General features: G+C 39.8%; 1 protein-coding gene across 1 annotated transcript in view; it reads left to right on the top strand.

Moving 5' to 3' along the window:
- Positions 1–4,552: 4,552 nt before the first annotated feature.
- Positions 4,553–24,767, top strand: part of SV2C (synaptic vesicle glycoprotein 2C) — a 107,776-nt gene continuing 87,561 nt past the window's right edge. Inside the window, exon 1 of the mRNA XM_061475780.1 lies at positions 4,553–4,951. The gene's annotated coding sequence lies outside the window, so the exon portion shown is untranslated. The remainder of the gene's footprint in view (positions 4,952–24,767) is intronic.

A 24,767-nucleotide genomic window follows, 5' to 3' on the forward strand; every position in this document is an offset into this window, starting at 1 on the left:
TTTTATTGCCATGAAGAAAAATAGGAATTATCTTGTTACAATTTTAGGCCTTGCTGCTGTAGAGATTTACAGCACTGAATAGAACTGCTTTATACAAGGGGTATTCCTCAGAGATTCAACTGAACATCGTACTTAGTTGACGTCATAGAATCACAGAATCCTAAGGGTTGGAAGGGACGTCAAAAGATCATCTAGTCCAACCCTCCTGCAAGAGCAGGGTAACCTAGAGTACATCACACAGGAACTTATCCAGGTGGGCCTTGAATATCTCCAATGTAGGAGACTCCACAACCCCCCTGGGCAACCTGTTCCAGTGATCTGTCACTCTCACAGTAAAGAAATTTTTCCTGATGTTCACATGGAACCTCCTATGCTCCAGTTTACACCCATTGCCCCTTGTCCTATCACTGGGCATCACTGAAAAAAACCCAGCTCCATCATCCTGACACTCACCCTTTACATATTTGTAAACATTGATGAGGTCACCCCTCAGTCTCCTCTTCTCCAAGCTAAAGAGACCCAGCTCCCTCAGCCTCTCCTCATAAGAGAGATGTTCCATTCACTTAATCATCTTTGTGGCTCTGCACTGGACTCTTTCAAGCAGTTCCCTGTCCTTCTTGAACTGCGGGGCCCAGAACTGGACACAATATTCCAGATGCGGCCTCACCAAGGCAGAGTAGAGGGGGAGGAGAACCTCTCTTGACCTACTAACCACACCCTTTCTAATGCACCCTAGGATGCCATTGGCCTTCTTGGCCACAAGGGCACATTGCTGGCTCATGGTCATCCTCCTATCCACCAGGACCCCCAGGTCCCTTTCCCCTTCACTACTGTCCAGCAGGTCAGCCCCCGACCTGTACTGGTACATGGGGTTGTTCTTCCCCACATGCAAGACTCTACACTTGCCCTTGTTGAATTTCATCAAGTTCCTCTCCACCCAACTCTCCAGCCTGTCCAGGTCTCGCTGAATGGCAACACAGCCCTCTGGTGTGTCAGCCACTCCTCCCAGTTTAGTATCATCAGTAAACTTGCTGAGGGTACATTCAGTTCCCTCATCCAGGTCGTTGATGAAAACACTAAACAGCACTGGTCCCAGCACCAACCCCTGAGGGACTCCACTAGTCACAGACCTCCAGCTAGAAATGCAGTAGTCTTTGCAGAAATGAAGCCTAAATCTTTTATTATATTTAGATACAGAGGTGTATGAATTACAAATTATTTTCAACACTAATTATGAGAACAGTGCACATATGCAGTGCAACCATATTATTCTTATGTCTAAGACACAGCATCTTAAATAGACAAGTCCAGAAAAGAACAAGAAATGAAGTTGTGGCTTGAGGAGATGATTTGTTCAAGGTCAGTGCAGCAGGTCAGCAGAAGACCCTAAACTAGGATTTAGGAGATGCACATTTAATGTTCCTTCTTGTCCAGGAAGCCACTCATTCCTACCAATCAGATTTGAAATTTAGGCAGCAGTAAGACAAGAGAGAAACACGTTATGTGAAGAAGGTGAGAGATATGTTTTTCATGCTTGTATGATGACCAAAAGTATTTAGGTGTTAATATTCCTCCAGTTGGTAGAGTATTTAATCAGCTGATAATGTTGCTCTGATAATGTTGCTCCTGCTTACATTATATGAAGATATATTTAGCGATTTTTTACTTTCAGTTCTAGAAGAGATAGAGGATATTTTTCTCAATGTCAGCCTTTACCTGTCACTTTTTTTTGGGGTTTTTTGCTTGCTTGGTTGGTTGGTGTTTTTTTGTTTGTTTTTTTTTCTTTTGTTTGTTTTTTTTTTGTTGTTTAATAAGGCCACAGGAAAACATGGTCTGATGTATTATGTGTATGAATCACGGTGAAATAGGCTGATTTAAAAGGTGATTTTTATTTGACAGCAAAGAAGTATCAGATCTTTCCCTTTTACTGTAGTGGTTTTTATGTTTGTCTAATATTTCTAATTAGATGTAGCTAAGCATTATGATACACTATCTTCAGGGTCAGATTCAGACAAGTATCTCATATATCACTAAAGAAAACTTAAAGAAAACTTAAAGAAAAAATTAACAAAACTTAATTATTCTTTGTCTTTTAGACAAACTGTAGAAATAGTTTTCTGCCTCTGTCACTTGTAACCATAATGAATTCCTTCTGTACATTTAAGTGACCTTTTCCTGCTGTTATTTATTTGAAATAAAGAGGTGTCCAAATGTCTTATTCAGGACTGGGTCCTGTTCTATTAGGTTACTGTGCAAAGGTGTAGTCTGAAAAGTTTATACAGTGCATACAATAAAATAAAGAAGTGCTTTAGTGACTGAGGTAAGCTGCTTACCACAGCAGTTCACAGGACTCATTGCTGAGGATTAACCCTAAATATTTCTGTGCACTTTATATTCTTTTCATTTTGCATTGCCTCGTTTAAATGCAATATGTATGAAGTCATATTCCAGATCTTTCACTAGAAAAATAACTTTGTTATTTGGTCTGTGATAGCTGTAAATGAATATGTCATGGAGTCTCTACAGATAACTAGCAGAGAAGCAGATATCATAAGCTTAATTGCAGCTTATTCTGCTTTGAATCTCCTCACCAGCCCATTTTTTCCCTGAAACCACACAAACAATAAAGCTGATGCTAAGAAATTGGCAGAGCATGCAGACAAGTGGAAGAGCTGTTCTCTGCAGCAGCAGCAGTGTTACTTCAGTAACTCGACCATGAAACTGCACAACTTTTACTTCTGTGAAAAAAATTCCTGGGTTTATCCTTCAGTCTATCTGCCTGTTTCTTAGAAATGCCTGAAACCTACCGTGTGAGCCTTCCTCTGTCTAATGTAGTAGGCGAAGAGGTACATGGCTGCTTTAGTGGCCCTTTCTCTCTGGAATCTGAAAGTGAGGTTAAAAAAAGCCTTGAGTCTGTCTGTTGTGCTTGTATCAAACTGATCGATTTTCCTTAGCATTTTAGTCCTATATATTCAAAACCTAAGTGTGGTGGTGTGTTTTCTTTCAGAGTTAGTTGCTACATTTACTCAAGAACACACAAGGAGCCTGTCTTCTGTCCTAATCAATTTGTGTCAGTAAAACAGAGTGGGGTTGGTTTAAGATGCATTTCATATACAGAAATGTTCCTATTAGATAGTCAACAGTAAATGTATGGAAACAACATTTTCCTATCATTCTTGTTGTGTAGCACAAACAGTCTTTTGTTGCCACAGGAAAATTTTGGAATCTTTGTTTTTCTTGTATATTGTACATGGCAAGTTTAGTTTACTAACCAAGAGCTGCCATTTTCTAACACCAGGTAAAATTTTCTAATGCTAGGATTACTGAAAAGGACAGAAAAGTAATAGGTATTTCTTTTCTATTTCTCCACTTGTGTTCACACTTGACAGCACTCCATACATAGTTCAACTAGTCTTTTCCCTCTGGGTAGCTGATCAATAAGCCAGTTTCCTTGCTGTTTGAGTCTTTTGTTGAACAACAGAGGAAAGGAAAAGCATTTCAGAGGAAAGGAAAACATGCATATAAACTCACAGTATTGACAGGAAGACTCCAAGGCAGAACTACCAAAGCAGAAATTGCAGCTCTGCGGAAGCCACAGACTAGGCATGTGCTGGCTACAAGGCAGAAGCAGTGGTGGTATCTGCCTATTACTCTACCTTGCTATTACAGGTATACTGCATGGTTTAACACATTCTGGAGATGAATCCAAGACCCTCATTGGTTAATAAAGCTGGTGGAATATTTGATGATTTTTAAAAGTAGCTTTAATACAGAGTCCTACCTACTGTCTTTACTTTCTCTGATGTCTTCACTCTGGCGGTACCGCTATGTTTGTCACATTATACACTTTGCCAGTGAAATTGCAGGTAAATGCACATAAAGGAGGAACCATTTCCACATTCTTTATTCTACAGTGGCTGTTACACCTAGTACAACAAAGTTATGCTATCACTTTCAGTCCATCATGACCCACTGCATTAAAAATTCTGTTGGTAATGGTAATAAACATAAACGCCTCCTACTGTTCATAGAACATGAGTCCAAAGAAACGCTTCACAAGGTAATCCAGTTATTCATTTCTCGCAAGACAAATCAATCAATCATCTTCAAATATATGCTTTTCTTAAAAGCCATGGATGACGGGGATTCCACCATCACCCAAGGCAATCCTTTCAATGCTTCACTCTTCCCATAGTCAGTCATTTTTCCACAGAGGGACATGAATCTTGCTTGTGGGACTTCCTAGACCAACTTCACTTCCTTCACCCTGATCTCTACACACAGTCTTTGCATGCGGAGTGCAGGCAGCTTTGCACTGTTGCTGTGAACTGCTCATGGCCTGTGCCCCTGGAAGACAGCAAGGAGGAAGGATGGAGAGATCTTTCGGTAGTCGGAGGGCCTGTTGCAACCCGTTCTGAAACAAGCCGTTTCATATGCTCTGCCCTGACACCACTTTTCATAAAACACTGTCTTCTGAAATAAGTGCATGTGTGGATGTCACTGTTTCTGTTTTCCGCTTATACCGGGTAAAAAGGGCTTGTTTTCGCAGAGGCTTCCCAGCCTTCCCCGCGGGGGGGGGGGGGGGCGGTTCTGTGCCTCCCTCTCTCCTGCTGCCTGCGGCAGGGATCCCCCTCCCCTATCCCCACGCCTTCAATTATTGATGGTGGCGGCGGCCGCCCGCGCCTGCCTCCGCGCCGCGCCGCCCTGCACCCCTCTGCGCTCCCCGTCTCTCCACAGCACTGCCGCAGAGGCTTCACCGCAAAGCGAAGCCCACACCTCCACTTCGGTCCGCCCCTCCTCTGGTCCGTCACGCCTGGCGGCTTCTCCGGGAGGCTCGGCGCTCCCTCCCACAGCAGCTCGCCGAGAGCAGGAGGCAGGCGGGGAGCGGAGGAGCCGGGAACGCCCCGCAGCCCAGTCGCTCCGCAGCTTTCCGCCGCTGCCCCGCCGCTCGGTAAGTGATGCTCCGGGCAATCAGACGGCCGCTGCTGCTCCCCGAGCAACTTTCCCCTTTTTCCTTTCTTTTCTTTTTTTTTTTCTCCTTTTATTTTTTTTCTTTTTTTTTTTTTTTAATTCATTTCCTTTTTTTTTTCCTTCCTAATTTTTTTTTTTCTGGACTTCAACTTTTTCCACGGGACTTTCGGGGGGTTTGTTCGCTGGGGTGCGGGAAGAGCTCTTTGCGGGGCGGGCCGGGCGGTGCAGGAAGCTCGGGGCTCCCTCGCTTCTCGGCTGTGAGCTGGAGGACCAGCCTGTGCTCGGCAGCTACTCACTCCAGCTCTATCAAGAGCTCGGTCGCTCTTCTGCGCAGTTAGACTAGGTTGCACAGATCCGAGCTAGGTCTAATCTCTGCTTTGGAAGCTGACAGGCATATTAACGCTGGCAGAACTTTTGCACACTAGGGGAGCAAAAACCAGGGGTGTTGAGGTTCGCAGACTCCAAATGTTTGAAGAAAACATGCTTACAGATGTCCTAGCGATAAGGATGGCAAAGAGAATCAAAGATGCAAGAAGGGTGTCAAGACTCCAGCTCTTTAGGGAACCGACACTTTCTAAGATGTGTTTAGAAGAGAAACGGTAGGGTTTTGGACCCTGCAACAGAAAAACAAACAAAAAACCCCACCAACCCAACTCTCTCTCCCCCCCCCCCCCCCCCCAGAAAAAAAACCAACAAAAAAAACCCCACCAAAAATACAAACAAAAAAAAAAACCAAACCAAACAAAAACCACAAAACAAACAAAAAACCCACCAAAACCCCAAACAATTTAGGTGTTTTGGGAAACTGTTGCTTTTCTCACTCTAGGTTGCTTCAAGGACTGTAACTCATACTGACTATGTTGGGAGAATGGTTTAGCATTTGTGACCCACAGAGGGGAGGGTGGACTGTCTTGCAGCTTTAGGAAAGGACTTTGCCAAAACACCAAGTTACTGCTTTCTTAGTGCTTAGGGATTTAGATTCTGAGATGCTTCTGGCAGTATATGGGCAGGGAAGCACAGAGAAGTCACAGTCCTAGTCCTAGGGTTAGGAAGAGCCATGGGATGGTGACGTTTTGGGGGGCGACTCCATCCAATTTTGAGAGGATAGCAAGACAGAAGGGATGCAAAAAGGCCAAAGAGCGGGTCTGGCAGTCCTGAGTGGAGGCAGGACACCCCAGGGACCTGAGGGCCGATTGAAATGGGGGTAACGGAGCATGGAGGTCGCTGACAAGTCTTGGGAGCCTAATCCTGCCAAGCAGTGGGCGCAGTGCGAGTAGGGGGCGAGAGTGGGAGCTGAGTCATGGGGCAGCCATGGCACATCTGTACGGAAATGGGGAGGCTGAGGTGAGAAGGAAAAGATTAGAAAGACGCATATAAAGATAGGCAGGGAGGAGGCAGATCATCTCTTCAAAAGAAGCCAAGATCACCGTGAGACTCCTCTGTGACTGATAGTACCCTGCTCTCCTTACAGGGTTAGGAGGCTGATGAGTGTAACTCTGGTGGAGGGGGTGGCAGATTGCAGTGGTTAGTACAACACAAGGGAAACCTACTCAGCCAAACACAACTGGTAACTGCTGATACTTGGGCTGCATTGCGCTGCAGTGCAGGGAGCTCACAGCAACTTCTGCCTTAGAAGGGAGAGGGAGATGCTGAATTGATCTGTAGAGGTTGCACAAACTGCCAAAATTACTGCTTTGTGGGGGAATTGCAGATAGAACTGGAAGCAGAGATGTAAGGAGATTTTGGAAGGAACTTCCTGATGAATCACAATTAACCACAAAATATCTGGGGGGAAGAGGGGAGAAGAAAGGGGCAGGAGGGAAGAAAAAAAGAAGACCCCCCCTCCCCCCCCCCAACAAAACTAGCAACACCCAAAGCAAATGAAGTTCTTCGATCAGAAAAATTGTAAATGGTATACTGCTGTTGCTTTCCTCTGAGTTCTGTATGGGAAAGAGCCCTGTTTTAACTATGCCATATGTCCTCCTGAATTACTGAAGTTTTACAATGATCTTCTTTGTCTTATTGTTTGTTCTCTGACTGATGTCCCTGTGGGAATGAAAACTACTATTGCACTATTTTGTGCAATATTCATAATTTTCCCTGTAATTGTGCATTTATTCAGCATTTTCATAGAGAACAAGGCACCATGGTAAAGCCAAGACTCCTTTTCTTCCCTTCCCTCTCACCTGGCCATTTATGGAATGACAACATCCCATAAATGTTAACATTAAATCTTATGGATTTGGTCCTTTTTAACAAAAATAAATATTTTTCTCTAATGTGGGAGTGCGAAGCTTTTCTGTATTCCAGAGAAATACAAAATACACTAAAATACAGTCACAGTAAGTTCCAAATAGTCTTTCATTTATATTTGCAGAAAAGCTTTGCATAGGCAAATAGTAACAAAAAGACTGTCAATTAAAATTATTGACACATATTGAGCCTCCAAACATCTTCAAATGATACTTGGAGAAAAAGAGGAAGAAACTGTTTAATGTCTGTGTTTCTGAAGCTGTATTCCTACTGCTTATTCAATAAAGATGACCCTTAATACCAGTGGTGAAGACTAGACATAGACTTTCCCTGACGGCAACTTGATGTAAAATGTCATTGCATTCTGGAAAAATAGATTTGTATTTGGCCAAATGATATCAAGCCAATTTTTTTCTGAGTATTTGTTTGCTAGATCTAATTATTTTTTAATAATAGCAAAGCAAAGATGTTTGTTAGGTTTTTTCTCAGTTGTCAGCAGCACGCGAGAAAGATGTTTGCAACAAAGGAAAATCGCATGAAGCGATCAATTATGTTTGCAAACCATGATGTTACTTCAGGTGACAATATGAAACATATAATCAATTTTGTAAGTACCTGAGTATATAAGCTTTTATAAGTTGTTTGCAGTAATGGTGGATGTCAATTTTTTTTTTTAATGGTGTGTTCCAGAGCACAGAGGACAAATGTTTATTCAAAGTGGTCCTGATCATCCCATTAAAATTGGTGTGAAATCTATTGTAGATTTTGGTGTGAAGCACAATGAATTCAGCTATATAGTTAGCTAGTAGTTTTGTGTGAAAATACTAATGTTTCATTCTCAGTCATATAAAAGTTGTTTCAGCATCACAGGCAGATCACTTGGATTGTATGTTGCTGTGAATCTTTGCAACCCATATGCATCACAGGATGCATATCAATGGTTGTTTAAACAAAAGCTCATCAATTAGATTAAATGTGTTTGCAAACCTACGATAGGGAAAGCACAGCTGCTGCCACCGCCTTTGTATTATGTAGTGCATAACATTTTCCTATTGAAACAGAATAGAGTCCTTTTAAAAATTATTCAGATGACTGGATTTAGAGCTTGTCTTCTTTTAAGTGTTTGTAAGCACTAGAATGGAAAAATTAGTTGAAAGTATGCTCAAAGTATTTACACCAGGAAGAAAAAGGCAGTTAAATTTTTCTTTTAAATTAGCTGTTTCAGTTTTTAATTAAATGTGATATATTCTCTAATAACTATGCTACAAAACGTGGTGGACCTTTTTTTCCACAAAGCACCAGTTGATAGCCTCCCATTTTAATTCATCTCTAATTTTGTGTGTTGCTACATGGTTCTTCTGGAGACATCCTAAACATTCAGATTACCTACTTGCCTGTAAATATATATGTTGCTGTCTGTGCTATGTTAGGTTTGGTTTCAAGTTGCTATTTTTATGCCAGTGAGAGATAAATGTGTGTATACTAAATATAATCAAATGCAAATTTCTTTTTCACGATTATTACTGAAGCTGTTGTCCTCTTATTAAAAACCAAACAGAGGGGGTAAAGCAATGCTGAACATATCCTTTCCTCCTCTATGATTCAAACTCTTAGTCACTTTCCCTCTGAGAGGCTAATAAAAGTTTAAATGTTGATTAAGGTATAATGTAGTGTAATGCGATTAAGATACCATAACGTCATTTCATTTTTAAGACTGAATTCTAACCTCTGACTGCATTTCTGCTGGCCAGCTGCTGGCAGTAAAGACCTTCCATGCATCAACAGACTGTCAGAGATTTTCATAATTAGGTGGGTATTCCATCCAAATATTTCTAATTCAACTAAAACTGCACCATATTGAAAACGCGAATGATACCTACCATGTAATGTAGCTGTTTTAGCGCACACAAGGCTTTATACTGATCTGAGACTCCTGAAAAATCTGGTGTTGCTGCAGCTTCATGTTTCCTTGCCAGCAGCAAGATTTTTTTTTAAGATAAAGCAGCATCCCTGTAGCTGGCTCTCTCATTCTCAGCAGGTTATTTTTGTGGTTGTGGCTGTGTGGATCTAGTTACGTGCTTTGTTCTACAATGATAGCCTGTGTCTCACAAGCACGTCTAGATTTTTGAGTGAAAATCCACATTGCAGTGAATACAGTTGGTAGCAGCATTAGAGGGTGGTGTAGGATTTTTTTCCCCTTAATGATCATAGGAGGTTTTCTATAGGAAAAAACATTGTGAAATACATCACGGAAACAAATTATTACAGTTAAATGTGGAACTGAGAGACAACCTTGCTCATTGCATCTCATAGGCCCTCTGGATCTTTAAGTGGCACCATTTTTGTTGCACACAGAGCTAGAGGGTAAGCTTCTCTTTCTCCAAAAAACTGCACTGCTAATCCCAAGAAGATGGTTTTGTAAATGGGATTCCACCTTTCTCACCCCTTCCCTGCCCTGCTCTGGCATGGCAAGTTTTGCTTTTATCCAGGGATGCCAGTCATTGCCACAGCCTTACAAATGAAGTGGTCCTCTGAACTGCTCCTAAGGCTGAAAATGAGCGATTCCTTGGAACAGCACTTCCAGATGGAAGTTGCTGGTATCCAGCATGTAGCTTTTTGTTTTTTTCTCCTTTGTCTGTGTGGATTCTTGAAATCCTTTCTCTTGGTCTGCTGATGTCTCACATCCTTGCTGTCTGTATAAATGGGAGAAAATATTCATTTTCATTAAAAAGGAACCACTTGAAAATTCCATCACAAAATATATCCAAGCACCGAACAATAAAGATAAGATCAATAGTGTATTTTTCCATTTCCTGATTGTGTTCCTGATTGTGTTGAAAGCTGTCTGCAGCACACCTGTGATAACTTTCTTGTACCTATATGAAAGATATTATTCCCTTTTTAACTTTCACACCAACACAGTAATTTGTTCGGTACAAACTGTGAAGATCTTATAATGATGGCTTGTTAGTGCTTCTTGAGAGGTTTATGGATCTGTGAATGTTTGGGGTACTTTGTAAGTCATGCAAGGCTGGTCCTCAAAGGAAAGGTAAGACCAAGTGTTATGTGGTCTCCTGTGAGTCTAGAAAATGCATATGCTTGATTTTACAAAGCAAAGTTTCCTCAGTTTTTACTGAGCTGGGTTTAATGAACAAATAAAAGAAGGTATTTCTAAATACAGTAGATACCAGATATTAACATTTCTCGTGTCTGTCTCCTACATTTCACACTGGCATATAGCTTGCAGCTGACAGTGGCTTTTGCTTTTGGACAGTATTCTTGTTGGTGTCTAGACCTCACGTGAGCAGGACTCTCTGCCTGTCTTCATGTCTAGCTGGTGCACAGACAGCCACTGCCACCAGATTCACTTATCCTTTTAACGTTCTGTCTCAGTGTATGAGCAGCACCTTATTTTCTAACAACTCAACTGCTATTTCCACTCAGCTTTGTTAAAGAAATAAAGTTCTGGCAACAGGGAGACTGTTAGAGAAAAATGTGCTTACTGATACAAGACATATCACTAACGAACTCATTAGCTTGTGTGCCTGTGGCTTGTGGGCGATATGTCCAGAAAAAAGAAAACCACAGACCAAACAAACAAACAAAAACCACCCCAATAAAAACCCAGGAAAAAAAAAACAAAACAAGAACTCTCCCTCTCCCCCCCCCCCCCCCCCCAACGAAACCCAACAAACAAACCAAGGAGTATTAAGGCTTGTGGGAATCCCTGCTATGCAGATATAGTCTGTCTTTGCCTTGGTTTCCCTTGGCATGCCACATCACCCTTAGCTGCAGTATGCCATAGTCATAGTGAAGATATTTAAAATAGCTAATTCCTGTTGCAAACTTGTACACCAGGATGATGCTCTGAATAAACCACAGACATGCTTGAGGTTATCCTACAGTGTGGGCCACAATGCAGGTAGATTGCCTTCCATTCAAGGCTAACTAGTTTAAAACTTGTAAGAAGGTTTCTGCACAACACTGCTGCAATGCAAAAGAATAATTGAATAATGTACATCCGAAGGGACTCCTTGAAGTCATTTCATCCAGTCCCCATCCCAAAGCAGAGCAAACTCTTATAGTTAGATTACATTGCTCAGGGCCTTGCCCTGTCAAAGGTTGAAAATCTCCAAACCTCCAACCATTCCTGTGCTTCACTGGCCTCATCATGAAGGGTTTCTTCCTTATTATTACCTGTTAGTAAGGGGAGCAAAATTGGACGCACTAAACTAGAAGTAGCTTCACAAGCAGAGAGGAATAATTACTGTAGGTAAAAGGCTTGCTAATGCATCCCAGGGTGCGATTATCCTTCATTACTACAGGGTACACTGTGGTGCATAGCAGCATAAGTCAGAATGTTGTCCCTTTGCCATTATCCTGGCATTGGTACAGAGGCCCTGATTTTTGTTGTAGAAAATATTTCCCATTATCTGTTAGAAATGTGTTACAGTACTGTGCAATTTTTGAAGTGTGGTAACCCATTAAAAATATTTTGGGATGACTGCCTATAAACAGCATGAAGATAAGTGTCCCACTGAGCTATCAGGTACTATAGGGGTCTAAGTCTTGGTTAAGACGACATCCAGAAGTGTCTTCACCCCATTTGTGAGAGGAAGGGTGCCATAGATTATTACAGATCTACATTCATATGTATATTGACCAATTTAGATCCCAGTATAACCCACAGTAATTCAAATAAGGTGAGTGGAGTTGCATTCAGTGGGAATTTGGCTCAGGATCTATCAGTCTGGAGGTTTTATTGTAGAAAAGAGGCTATATAAGTCATTGATCTTTTTTCTCTGATAATTATTTTCTCTTTAATTTTAAATAGTCTTAACTATACTGATAAGTAAATAAGTATCTGACCAGAAAATCTGTATCCTTCTAAGATTCCATGTATCCAGACATGTCTTAAACTTGTATTTAAATAGAACCTTCATGGTTAGCCTAGGCAAATGTCATGATAATTAGCAGGAAAAAATTCAGATGGATATGTTTGTCAGTACCATAAGGAAAAAAATATCCCATATCTCATTTATGGTGTACATCTACCTTATAAAACCTTACGAAGGTCATAAAGATTTTTAAAAGGAAAAAAAACCCTCTATTTTTTGCATGCACCTTTTGTAGTTTTTTATTGCACCTAAGAGGATTAAAGTTGAAAATAACCAAAGGAAAAATTACTTTTATAGGAATTGAAAGCCTTTACCCATATATTTTATGCATTGCACATTCTTCAGATATACCTGCTCTGACAGTTTTCCCCCATGTATCTTAGAAAGCTTGTGTACTCACATGGACCTGATGTAAAAACAGGAGAGAAGAGAGTATGAAAACCCAAAGCTACATATACTGTAATATAGTGTTACAAAAACTGATAGGAAAATCATCAGAAAATCTAAATTGTTGCTCTTGTCAGTCACATAATTAGACTATTTAAGTGTTAAATTCAGAATAAAGCTTTTCCTTATAACCTCTATGTGGAGTGAGTAGTTGGAAGAATGTATGTTTGTAATATTTCAGTTTTTAAATGTTGGTATACACATTGTAAACGAGGAATGTTATTTCATTTTGTGAATGGAAATACAAACTTATTGTGTAAAGAACAGAAAAATATCAAGCCAAATCACACTGACTTTAAAAAATACATATCCCCTGAAAATGTATGACATTCGTATTTCTAAAGGAGTTCAGGTCACTACATTTGCCTATTGCAGGTATAATCCTGGAGGGCCACAACATGTGTACACTTAAAGTGCATTCTTTGGTATTCTAAACTATCAAATATGTTTGCAAGTTTAATATATTCCATAAGTCTTCCCAAGTTGTGTATGCCAAGTCTGATGCAGCGAATATTCAGCTGACTTCCTGGGAAAGCTGGAAAAGCCTTGTATAATATTCTTTGATAATGTCTTTGGTATATTTAGCTGGAATACTAATTCCTTTCCAGTCCTCTTCTTGCCTTCAAATGAAGTCCTGGAAGGAAAATAGAAACAACCTGGACATGGAGAAGTGAGTATGCTTTTCCTAGAAAACACAAAAAGGTGGTATAAATGTTACACACCATATAGGAACATCTAAAAGCTGTTTGCTAAAATAAATTACATTCTGTTTAATTTTTGCTTCTTCAAATAGAATTCCATGCTCAGTTCACATCTGAACTTGGAGGAATCCAAGCACTAATTAATTGCAAAGCTCTTTAAAGTTCTGCTTAGTACATGGTGCTAAGGATGTGAGCCATCTTCTACTCCAGAAACACACTTTTAATATCTAAACAGATATTTAAACCCATGTTTATGATCATAACTATCATGGCCTCACTTTCTGAGACCCTGGAAATACTCTAACTAGAAGATGTATTCCAGTTGAAAGCAGGAGATACCTGTAATAAAAAACCCAAGTGAGATATCAGCCCTTGTATATCTTGAACAATCAAACAATAGCAAACTCCCAGACTTTAAAAGATAATGCCATTCAGGTGGTTCTGTGTATTTGCTCAGGAAAACTACACAGCAGGAAAAAAACCTGAACTGTTAACCAGTTGTCCAAACACATTTTAGTAAATGGATGTTTAGAAAATGGGTGTTAATTAGCTAAAATAAATTCAAAGACCATTATTTATTAGGTCGTATATGGAACAGAAAAAACTGGCTCCTACCTGAAGAACCTTAGCAGCTAAAATTAAAATGAATGAATCATAAATATCTCACGTGGTATTTACTGGAGTTACAGCCTGGCTCTCTACTGTCTGTTCATGACCATGTCTGTCCATGGTGAAAGTAGCAATCCAAGATGTGACACTACTTATTAGTAGTCTAGAAGCAATCCTAATGTTTTGCTAGTGAACACCTTACCTCCTCAAGGCAGTTCTGTCCTGAGTGCTGCTTGTTTTGGACTAGCTTCCTTTGTAGAAATAAAGGCACCCGGAAATTCTCTTTCAGTTCACATTTGTTCAATGTTATTTTTTTTCTGCTGTAAAATAGCATTACAGTTTTGATTACAAAACTAGATCAACCAGTAAAACTAATTCATTAAATAGAAAATATTGATAATTTCACTGAGACATCTTTTGATTGAAGTGACTAAGGACCAACTCAAGAGTAACCCATTCATGATGCTTTCCTTTACTATATCAAAGCCATTCTTTGACTTATCAATTACTTAGAGAAGATTAGTGTACTTCAATTTGTGAAAATCCAGGAAATGTTTCTCAAATTCCTGTCTGGGATTGAAATTCATAAAAACTTTGAGTAATGGTTATTTGTCATATCTGGCTCATCATCTTGCCTGAGAAGATGACTGTATTGCCTCCTGACTGATGTTCGCTCTCCCACATAATATGACAAACTTTCTAAGACTTCATAAAAATAACTTAAAAATATTAAGAATCTTCTTCCTTCTCATTTTTAAAGTTTCAGTTTCACTAGAGCTACAGTTTCATGGCAGAAAACTACTAAAAGTGACATAATTATTTTCAATGTTATTTCTTTTTCTCACTGCCCCACTCCTCCCCACTCCTCCCTCTCCTCCCTATTCAGTATTTACTGAATGCTTATCGTTCATGTGGTCTTGGAGCACAATTTAGGAGATTCCTTGCTATCACCAGCTGTACAAAATTATTAAGTAGATCAGCACTCTGCTGCTATTATACTTAATCATTTGGTAAAAGGAGAAACTGTTTCTCTCTGTGGAGTTAGGTATCTCTAAGAATAACCAATTTTCACTATAGAAATTGTAGAAAATAAATATGGTGACTCCCTGCTCCATAGTTGAAAGGAAGAAAATCTATCTTCCAGTATTTGAGAAACTATTGCAAACCAATTTATTTCAATCTGCTGGTGGTGTAACTGCTCTCTAAAGTAAACATTGCTCATAGAAGTTACTAAAGAATTATGTTATTGTGTATATTCGCTGAAATATGGACAACTCAGGGGGATAACCTGAAACCTGTGTAACATCCTAATTGGTGTTTCAAGAGATATATGTTATTCTGGTAGGAATAGGATGCAAATGTTTGCTTAATGTTGTAAACTTCCCTAGTGCTTGCTCCATGTACAGTTTTTCAGAACAGAACAACCACATTTTCCACTGGGTGAAGAAAGACAGAGACAGACAGGTAGTCTAGCATAAGGATGCGTGGGTTTTCTCAGCTGGGGAGAGAAGACCAAAGGAAAATGGAGAGGACCTAATTGCTGCCTTCTCTAATCTAATGACTGATTATAAAAAAGATGGAGTCAGGAAATGGAATGGAAATTTGAACAAGACAGATAGAAGGAAGAAATCCTTCAGTGTGGGGGTGGTGAAGTACTACGGTAGGTACACAGGACCACTGTGGTATCTCTGTCCTTAGAGATGCTCAAAACTTCCCTGGACATAGCTCTAGGCAACCTGATCTAATTGTGAGGCTAGCCTGGCTATAAGAAAAGATACACTGATCCAAATTTCTGTGAAATTTTAGATTCAGTTAAAAAATCTGTTTCCTCAATGGGAATGTCCCTTGCTCTAGGGATGCAAACACTTAACATGGCATCAGATACACAATCTGCAAAACTATTTTCAATGTTACATTCAACACTTAATCTATGTGACTTATGCATTCAACACTTAATCAATGTGACTTATATCCTCAGGCTACCACAAAGTGATCCTTTTTAAAAGCTAATTATAAACTATAATCAGGAACTAATTGGCTGATAAAGCAAGAATTTCTTTTCAAAACTTGCTTTGCTTATTAAATTTAAACATGACATCTGATTTTTTAATCTTTTCTTGGTAGAAAAGAAAAATTGTTTTTAGAGTTTTGCTGCTGTGTTTTACTGGGATTTAGTGGTTTATTTTGCCTACCTTGGACCTATGTCTACACACATAGTGAATTGTTTCTTCTCGTACTCTCTTCATACTCCCCCAGCAACAGAGCAGGCAAGAGACCTTCTTTGAGCATACACCTGTTTCCTTCATTAGTCAGCAGGCACTGATGGTTTACAGATTGTTTTCTGTTCTTGAACCCAAAATACTATCTGATGTGAGTCATCCAGAGCCCCCATTGTGGGTGGGTAAGAAGAGTCTTAATGTTTCTTTTGAATAAGTGATAATAATAGGCCAAGTCTGAAGAGAGAAAATGGGCATGCTTACAAATGTCAATAGTAATGTGGAACATTTAAATAATTTGCTGCCCAAGCATAAGCATAAATGAGATCCCACTGGAGGAGCCTGCCAAGTGTGAATAGTGGCCCTTCAACATCCTTTGTGTGTGTGTGTGTAACTGAGGTGCCAGTAAAGGGGTGGTCCACCTTATCTGTGGCATTCAGAGGACATTACTGGTGTGGCATTACTTCCCTGGTTCACTAATAGTAGTAATACCTTTAGTTACACAAAAAGCACGTGTGAACATGGTAGCACTATGCAGGTTTTTGTACTTCAGTACTTGCTGAAGAGCCATGATTAGTTTTTTTCAAGGGCAATATCAGCAAAGAGGCAGGGTGAAAAACAGCAATAATGATTAGTCAGGTTGAAGGCAGAAATTCATGGGAAATTACTTCAGAACACAGCTATGCCGGGATGGTGCCTTATTGACCTCAATATTGTTGCTGCAAGTCAAACAAAGTTAAAAATAAGTTGGTGAAAAGCTTAAATAATTCTTACCTTCTGGGGGTGTATGGGTTTTGGGGATGGAGCCAGTCTGAGTTTAGACTTTAGGAAGTTATCAGATACTTTTTATTTTGCAATATGCATTCTTGACATGTTTTTTGCTTTCCTGACTGTCATGATTAAGTGCTGTAAATATTGCTGATATTCCATCTTTTAAAATATGGAGGTAACATGAAAAATTAAATAAGGGTACTATGTACTCTCTCTCTTAACGGTTTGGTTTATCAAACGGTATTGAAACTTGAGAGTTAGAAGAAAACCATTAGTATGGCTGTGTAGCTCCTCAGTGCTGTAGTCCACATTGCTATAAAAACAAGTACTTCTTCTAGTAGAAAGACACAGAAAAATAAGCAAGATTTTTTTTCCTATTTAAACACTTATTACTTATTTTCCCCACATTTTTATTGCAGTTTCTTTTCATTAAAGCCCTTTTAAGGTTACTTAAGAAAGGAGAGCATTTCATACATTCATTCTCTGCAACTGGCAGTGTTAACGTCCTCCCTTTGGAAGTGTGAGGTTAACAACTTTTCTAAGTGCGCTATGATTAAGACTTAACCAACTTAGGACTTTCTAAACCACCCCCTTCAAAAAATGTCTAATTGCTTCTATTTGCAGCTTTGTATATGACAGAACAGAGACTGCTTTGATAAAACTTATAATATACTATTTGAGTGGCAGCACAGGAAATCAAACCCATGGCGCCCGAGAACGGCAGTGTTGCAAAGGTCCTGTTCTTTCAACCTTCTGTCTTTTCAAGGGTTTCTTTCAGTGACATTTTTCTCATGATGCAAATAATGAAGAATTGTTGTAAATTCATAATCCTAGTCAATGTTAAAAGTTGTGCAGAATTTAGTGTTGTGTCTTCTGTGATTTTAGCAGGTACTCCTAATAAACTGCTGAAGATAATCACTCCAGAAAAGGTGGTGTATATTCATTCCAAATCCCACTGGCTTCACTGTGAGCATTTTAATTAATTCTAATCCAGTCCCAAATGTTCATCCTTAATGTCCCATTGAAACAGTCTCCTCAGTCTTGAAGATTGTATAGCTGCTTCACGTGTCAGAAGAGAAAATGGAGATCACACAGAGATAAGAGGCTGGATGCTAAAACTGGCAGTTAGCATATGAAATGCAGTGCTCCCCACACCTCACCAGAAAGGAGAACTAAGCTAACATCTGATAAACTAGGCTTACTACATGTGCCAATAGTGAGTATCCTCTTAGCCATCCTGGTAACAACTATAATCAGTGATTGCTAATGAAAAATACTGTCACATTTCCCAATGTGTATCTTTCTTTGTCTGTTACTGGAGCTCCTCCAGATTATAGTTTTGATCACAACAGGTGTCATATTTTTGGGTATACCATTCTGTATGCATAAAGAAATTCCCAGCCTTTTGGAGTTTAGAGATTGTCTTGGTTTAAACCCAGTCAGGCAACTTGTTCACTCACTCCCAGGACAGAGAAGCCTTCAGATTTTCCTGTACAGATAAGGATCCATGTGTAGAAAATTTCAGCCTGCTGGCAGTAGTCTCACTTCTGGTTTTAGTGAGCTTTTTCAGTCCTAAGAGTAGACTGCAAGTCAGGCACATACCCTCAGTCTCTGTGAGGATGCTGAGTGCCCAACAGACCTTGTTTGTCCTGATGAGTCTCAACTAGACCCCTCACACAAGCATCATCTGCCTGCTGGTCCAGGAGCTTTATTTAAACTCAAGCTTCTGCCTGGAGTTGAGGGGGATTATAGTACGGGTGGTACTTTTGCTGATGAAGTATGGTCCACAGGCAGGGTATACAGAGATGGTGGAAGCAGCAGCAGTAGTTTTCTGTCAATAGCCTGAAACTCACTGGACAAGGTGAGGCAGGCAGTGCAATGTTCAAGGTTAGTGAGGCAAATCCAGTCTGAGATTCAGGAAGAGCAGGGGATAGGAGATAGGCACCCTGTGGTGTAGCTCAGGCAGAGTTGGGCTGCCCAGGTCTGAGCTTAAAGGCAGCTTATGTCCATGGCAGAATATGTGAGTGCCTGGCAAGGGTCTCAGGTGAGGCTGGGAAGGATGATTAAGTCCTATTGGACCCCTGGGGTCCCAACAGTCAATTAAAACTCTTCAGGAGAAGAAGGAAAAACCATTTCAAGGCAGGGGACTGCGGGAAGATGGTCAACTTCAGTGTTGGGTGTCAGGCATTTTAAGAACCAGACTAAGAATTAGGCTAAGAATAAGTGGGAAGACTGAGGGTCTTAGTGAATTGGTGAGTTGTCCATGTCCATAAAGCACACACTGGAAAAAAGGCTGTTGTGTCATTCTTCTTTAAAATAAAATAGAAATGGTTTCATATGGCAGAATTTGTTTCTGAAATGTTTTGCCTCACCACACCTTTTTTCTGTGCAGCATCAAACACATTTTTTTTCCAGGTTGGCAATGAGTAGTTTTCAAAATAAGCTGCAGGAAGCTTACTGAAATAAATAAAAACAATGTTCATCAGCTTTTCTATCTTGATTTCGTTGTCTATTCTCAGTGATAAAGCACTGTTTTTTGTTCAGTTGTGCTATTCACCCCTACATATTCTACCCAACGGAAGAAAACCACACTGAAGTAGTGTTTGGATTGCATAATGCACTCCGAGATACAGATAAATCCCATTCTGTCAGAGGTCTAAGCTGCAGAATCTGAAAAGCTAGGGCCTGATGCATTTTCAGTACACTGTTCATCAGTCCCTTGTTTTAGTCTGTTTCCACACTCTCTTCTTCCCTATGTTACCAAACCTACAAAATAAAGGCTTATGAAGTTTACTGAACTGCGTAGGGATATAAACTAAAATATTAAATTTGTGATTTAATGGAAGCCATGCACATGCAGCCATTTGAACTTACTTACTTTAGGGCTGAAGTTGCTAAAAGCCTGCATGCCCTGAGGCACATGTGCACTGTGTAACTTGTAATAGCAGTGTGATTTGGGTTAACAAACTGAAGAGATCTAATTAAATATGTGATCAGCAAATGACAGTTTGAATATGACTGAAACCTGAGTTACAGGGATCTTAGGAAGCCTTTATTTTCCACAGTGGAATAAAACTATGTAAACAATTTGAACAATTGTAAGCCAGTTCAGCCTTAAAAAAAAAAAAAAAGCAGTTCAATTTTTAGCAGTGGCATTTACATTTTGGGAGCTAAGAGCACTCGTGATTTCCTTTCTTACCCAGTTAAAGCCTGGAAGACCATGAGTCAAGATTAATGATGAAAAAAGTAATTTCCACCTGAAATTGTTAAATAAATAGGGAGAGGTAAGACTTTCTGAGTGTGCAGAATCACTTTTTTCCTTTTTAATGCAGCAGAACTAGTGCTCTATTTGGATATCATGTTCCATAATCTTTAATAGCTGAGGTATGTCTGAAGCAGAAGGATACGTTGCTGTGATCACAAGCTTCCAATGAAAACACTGTATCTGGCATGGTGCAGCAAAGTCCTAGGAAAACCCTAAAGGACCAGGATGATATAGAAAGAATAGGTGTACACCATCTGGAATATACACAGTACACATTTTTTTCAGTCTAATGGTTTAGAAAGTACCCTGTTCTTTAATAAAAACAGAGAAAAGATACGGTGGATGTAAAACCAAATCAGGTTGTTTGCAAGAAGGAGCCTAGCAGTTTTAGTGGTACAAAACTGAGAAGAATTTAGGTTTGCAAGCTATTTTTAAAATAATCTGCTCATTAACCCCCTTCCTTTTTTATATGAGATGCCAAATGTTTTAAGACAGGCCATCAACTTTTAATTATTTCAGGATAAAAAAGGAAGTAAAGCTAAATAAAGCTTTTAAATTTAATTTCTACATCCATACGTAGGATTTTTTTTTTTCTGCTATTTATAAACCTATTTTGAAATCACTAAAGCTGCATTTGCCAAGGTACCTGTTATCTGCATATTATCAGACTGTTTTTATTACAGCTCTCTATGAATGTTCTTGTCATTCTTGACTATAGCTGAGTTCCCATATTGGTGAATTTCCATGTCACCATGACTCTGAAAGTCCTTGTTACTTCTTATGTGCAAGTACACTTATCAACTCTGTTATTGCCTTATTCTGTGTAATGATCTGTACTGGATGTGTACAGCTCTTACTTCTGTAGTTAGGCAGTTTTCTAATTTGAGTCTGGTATTTTTTGAGTTGTTTTCTCTCAGAGGTAGCGAGTCTATGGAAAAACACAAGGAAGAAATGATCTATAATTCAAAGAGCAAGATGTTGAAGTTGCCATATAATTTTAAGACCTATTTTGATACCTGTCCATGTCAAGTTGGGCAAGTGACCTAACTTTTCTGTGCTTTAATTGCCACTATTTCAAAGCAGGGAAGAGAAAATTATTGAATAACCTGCTTCTGTAGTTCATCTGAGGTACCGATCTAAAAGCAAATTTTTGTGCTCTTTTAAACATTGATAGTCTAAAGCATTTGTTCTATATTTCCTGTATATCTTAATTCACTTGCAACAAGAAAAATAAAGGCTATATGACATTTAATTTTGCTTTTCAAAATGGGGCAAAATTAAGAGGCACAGTCAGCAGAGGCTTTGTTGTTTTTTTCCCAAAGTAACTCGAGATCAGATCTTTTGAACTAGAGCAAAATCATAAAATGTTGGTATATTTATGTCACGTGACAAGGATGTGACAAATACCTGATCCATATTTAACTACTGTTCAGATCTGACATATTTGTCAAATGCTTCTCTGAGATCAAATTTTTATGAAACCAGAAGGCTGCTTTCCTTTTCTCTTATGTGCAATGGTTGTTTAACCAGTTTTAGCCAGCCATTTAGGCTTTGTGACTTTTGGGTGTATATATGCCACCTGCCCTCCAGGGTCCACTAAACCATCCCCTACCTTTGAGTTTTCTATACTGGATTCCGAATGTTTTCAGTTTTCAGTGAAAGATACATTTGTACACTGTCACGTCCAGCACTTGACACTTGATTTTAATTTATAAAAAATGAGCTCTTTGTTTAATATAGGACCATTGATTTAAAAAAAAAGGAATGTGCTAGAATGATGGGATAATTTAGGTGGGACTCTGGAGTCATCTAAATTCAAACCTGAACTTTAGTTATCCCGGTCTTGTCCAGTTGAGTTTTGAATACCTCCAAGGCTATGGATCCCTGAGCTCCTATGTGCAGCCATTCCAGCCTCATTGTAGAGAATGTCTGCCTTAGGACTGGCTGGAATTTTCCGTGCTGCAGCTTGCAGCTGTTTCCTCTTTTCTTTTTGTTTTTTTTTTACCTCTGTTATGGCTGAAAAGGGACTCTGCAGGTTTGTGTTTAGCCTGTTATTCACCTAGACCCTTAGGTCCCTTTCTGCAGACATAATACAGTGACTAAAACCTAACCTATGTAAGTATTATTTCATTCAGGGAATACATTCTCCATCTTAAATTTGCTTTTGGTGTAACCAGCCTAAAGAAATATAGCAATAAGCCTCTATATTAAAATAGTTATCAGAGAATGCTTTGTTTGTTCATTTCCTTCATCGCTTTCTAGCACTATTTGGATAACAAACAGCAAACAAACCATTCTATGCTACTGTGGTGTGGTGGGTTGACCAGCGCAAGACACCAGCTGTCTGCCAAATCTTCTCTGTGTCTCCCTCCCTCAGCTGAAAAGGGGAAACAAGGCTGTCTTTAACAAAAAGCTCTTGGGTTGAGATTCGGACAGGAAGATCGCTCACCAGTTACCGTAATGGGCAAAATAGACTTGGCTTGGGGAAATCTATTTAATTAAAACTAAATCTTAAACCACCTTCCTAACACCCCTCCCTTCTTCCTGGGCTGAATTTTACTCATGTATCCTCTACCTCCTCCCCTCCAGTGGTGTAAGGGGATGTGAAATGGGGTTGCAGTCAGTTCATAACATGTTGTCTCTGCCCCTTCTTCTTCCTCAGGGGGAAGACTCGTCACGTTCTTCCCCTGCTCCAGATTGGGCTCTTTCCCACAGCAAACAGTCCCCCATGAACTTCTCCAATGTGAGTCTTTCCCATGGGCTGCAGTTCTTCACAAACTACTCCAGTGTGGGTCTCTTTCATGGGTGCAGTCTTTCAGGAACAGATTGCTCCAATGTGGGTCCCTGGAGGGTCACAAGTCCTGCAGCAAACCCACTCCAGTGCAGGCTTTCCACAGGGTCACATCCTCCTTTGAGCATCCCCTTGCTCCAGTGTGGTGTCCTCCCTGGGCTGCAGGTGGAGATTTGCTCCACCATGGACCTCCATGTGCTGCAGGGGCACAGCCTGCCTCACCATGGGAGGCACCATGGGCTGCAGGGGAATCTCTGCTCTGGCCCCTGCAGCACCTCCTCCCCTCCTTCTGCACTGGCCTTCATATCTGCAGAATTGTGTTGCTCTCATGTATTTTCCTTCCTCTCTCCTCCTGCAATTGTTCCACAGCAGTCTTTTTTTCTGAGTATATTATCTCAGAGATGCTACCACTGCTGATGATGCTCTCAGCCTTGGCCAGTGGAGGGTCTTGTCTTGGAGCCCTCTGGCATTGGTTTTGTTGGACATGGAGAAAGCTTCCAGAAGCTTCTTACAGAAACCACCTCTCTATCCCTCCCCAGCTTCCAAACCTTGCCACGCAAACCCAATATAGCCACCAAGCACAAATGTTTCCTTTTTGACTGAAAATGTGAATTTTTCCCATGCAAAGTTAGTTGTTACTCATGATTTGTTTATAGTGAAGCATTTAATAGGTATGCGTTTGCATAATTAATATTAATTTGTATAATTAATATAATTGCGTGTGTATATTAAAAGACACACATTTATATGTATAATTGTTTTAATTTATTATTTCTTTTTTTTTTTTACCTACCCTCACTGATGTGTTTCATGTTTTCCACCCAGGCTCATTTCATTTCATTATACACCTGGAATTATTCCTTTTCCTCCTCACTATTTAGGTCAAATTGATGAATGCGCAGTTTCTTCTCAGATTCCCACAGCTGAAGCAGTCCCTCATCAGAAAGGCTTAGTATGTCATCCTTGTTTTTATTATTTATCTCTTCTCACAAGATAGTTTTGCAAGTGTGCTGGCTGAATGCCAATGAGGAAATGGGCTTTCAGTCACAGAAAACACTATATATAGCTTGTCTTTTTCTTTTTTTTTTTTTTTGTTTGTTCAGGAGAGACAATTCAAACATCTTTCACTAAAGGAGGAACAGATTAACTTGAGTGCTTGAGATTCTCGGAACAAGCATCAGTCTGATGTGGTTGTGAAACAGAGAAATAAAATTGAAATAACAAGTTCAGCTGTTGTCATGTTGAAAATGTAGCAAAATAAAATATTTAGGAAATGAGAACTATGGAATTCTATAAAAGGATTGTGTTTTCCAACTTTTCATACCCTGTTACAAACAATAAAAAAGTAACAGATGTTAAAGATGAAAGAGTATGTGCTTTGACTGAATAGCAAAATGCCTGGAAGGCAGCGTGGGTTAAAACACAGGGTGTTAAAGTATCTTTTAACATTGTGCCAAGAAACCACTGCTTTTTTACCAAGATTTATTGGCTGCAATAGCTGATTCCCCATGAGGAGTCCAATCTAAACTAGCAGCAGAAAAGGAGGGAGTTGGCAGACTGTGTTAGCTCAGAACGGAGAAGAGTCTTGGGACTGTAATTGTGGTGGTGCAGGGATGACTTGCCCCGGCAGCAAACTGGCAGCACAGAAAGCCGATTCTTTTCAGAAAGTTTTTGCGAAGGGTAGCCATGATTGTGACCCTGTGTTTCCTCCTTAAATGTAAAGAAGGCTTGCCTGATTTATTCCAGGAGGAAAGAAAAGATGCGTAATTCCAACTTGTATTACAGCTTGCCCTACAAGATACCATTCAACCTTCCCATGTTTTCCCTAAGCTCCAGCACTGTTCT

Source organism: Pezoporus flaviventris, unplaced genomic scaffold (genome assembly GCF_033815535.1).
Source record: "Pezoporus flaviventris isolate CSIRO_AGI_PZ_B2104156 unplaced genomic scaffold, CSIRO_AGI_Pfla_v1 ptg000090l, whole genome shotgun sequence".
In the NCBI taxonomy this organism is placed as follows: domain Eukaryota; kingdom Metazoa; phylum Chordata; class Aves; order Psittaciformes; family Psittacidae; genus Pezoporus; species Pezoporus flaviventris.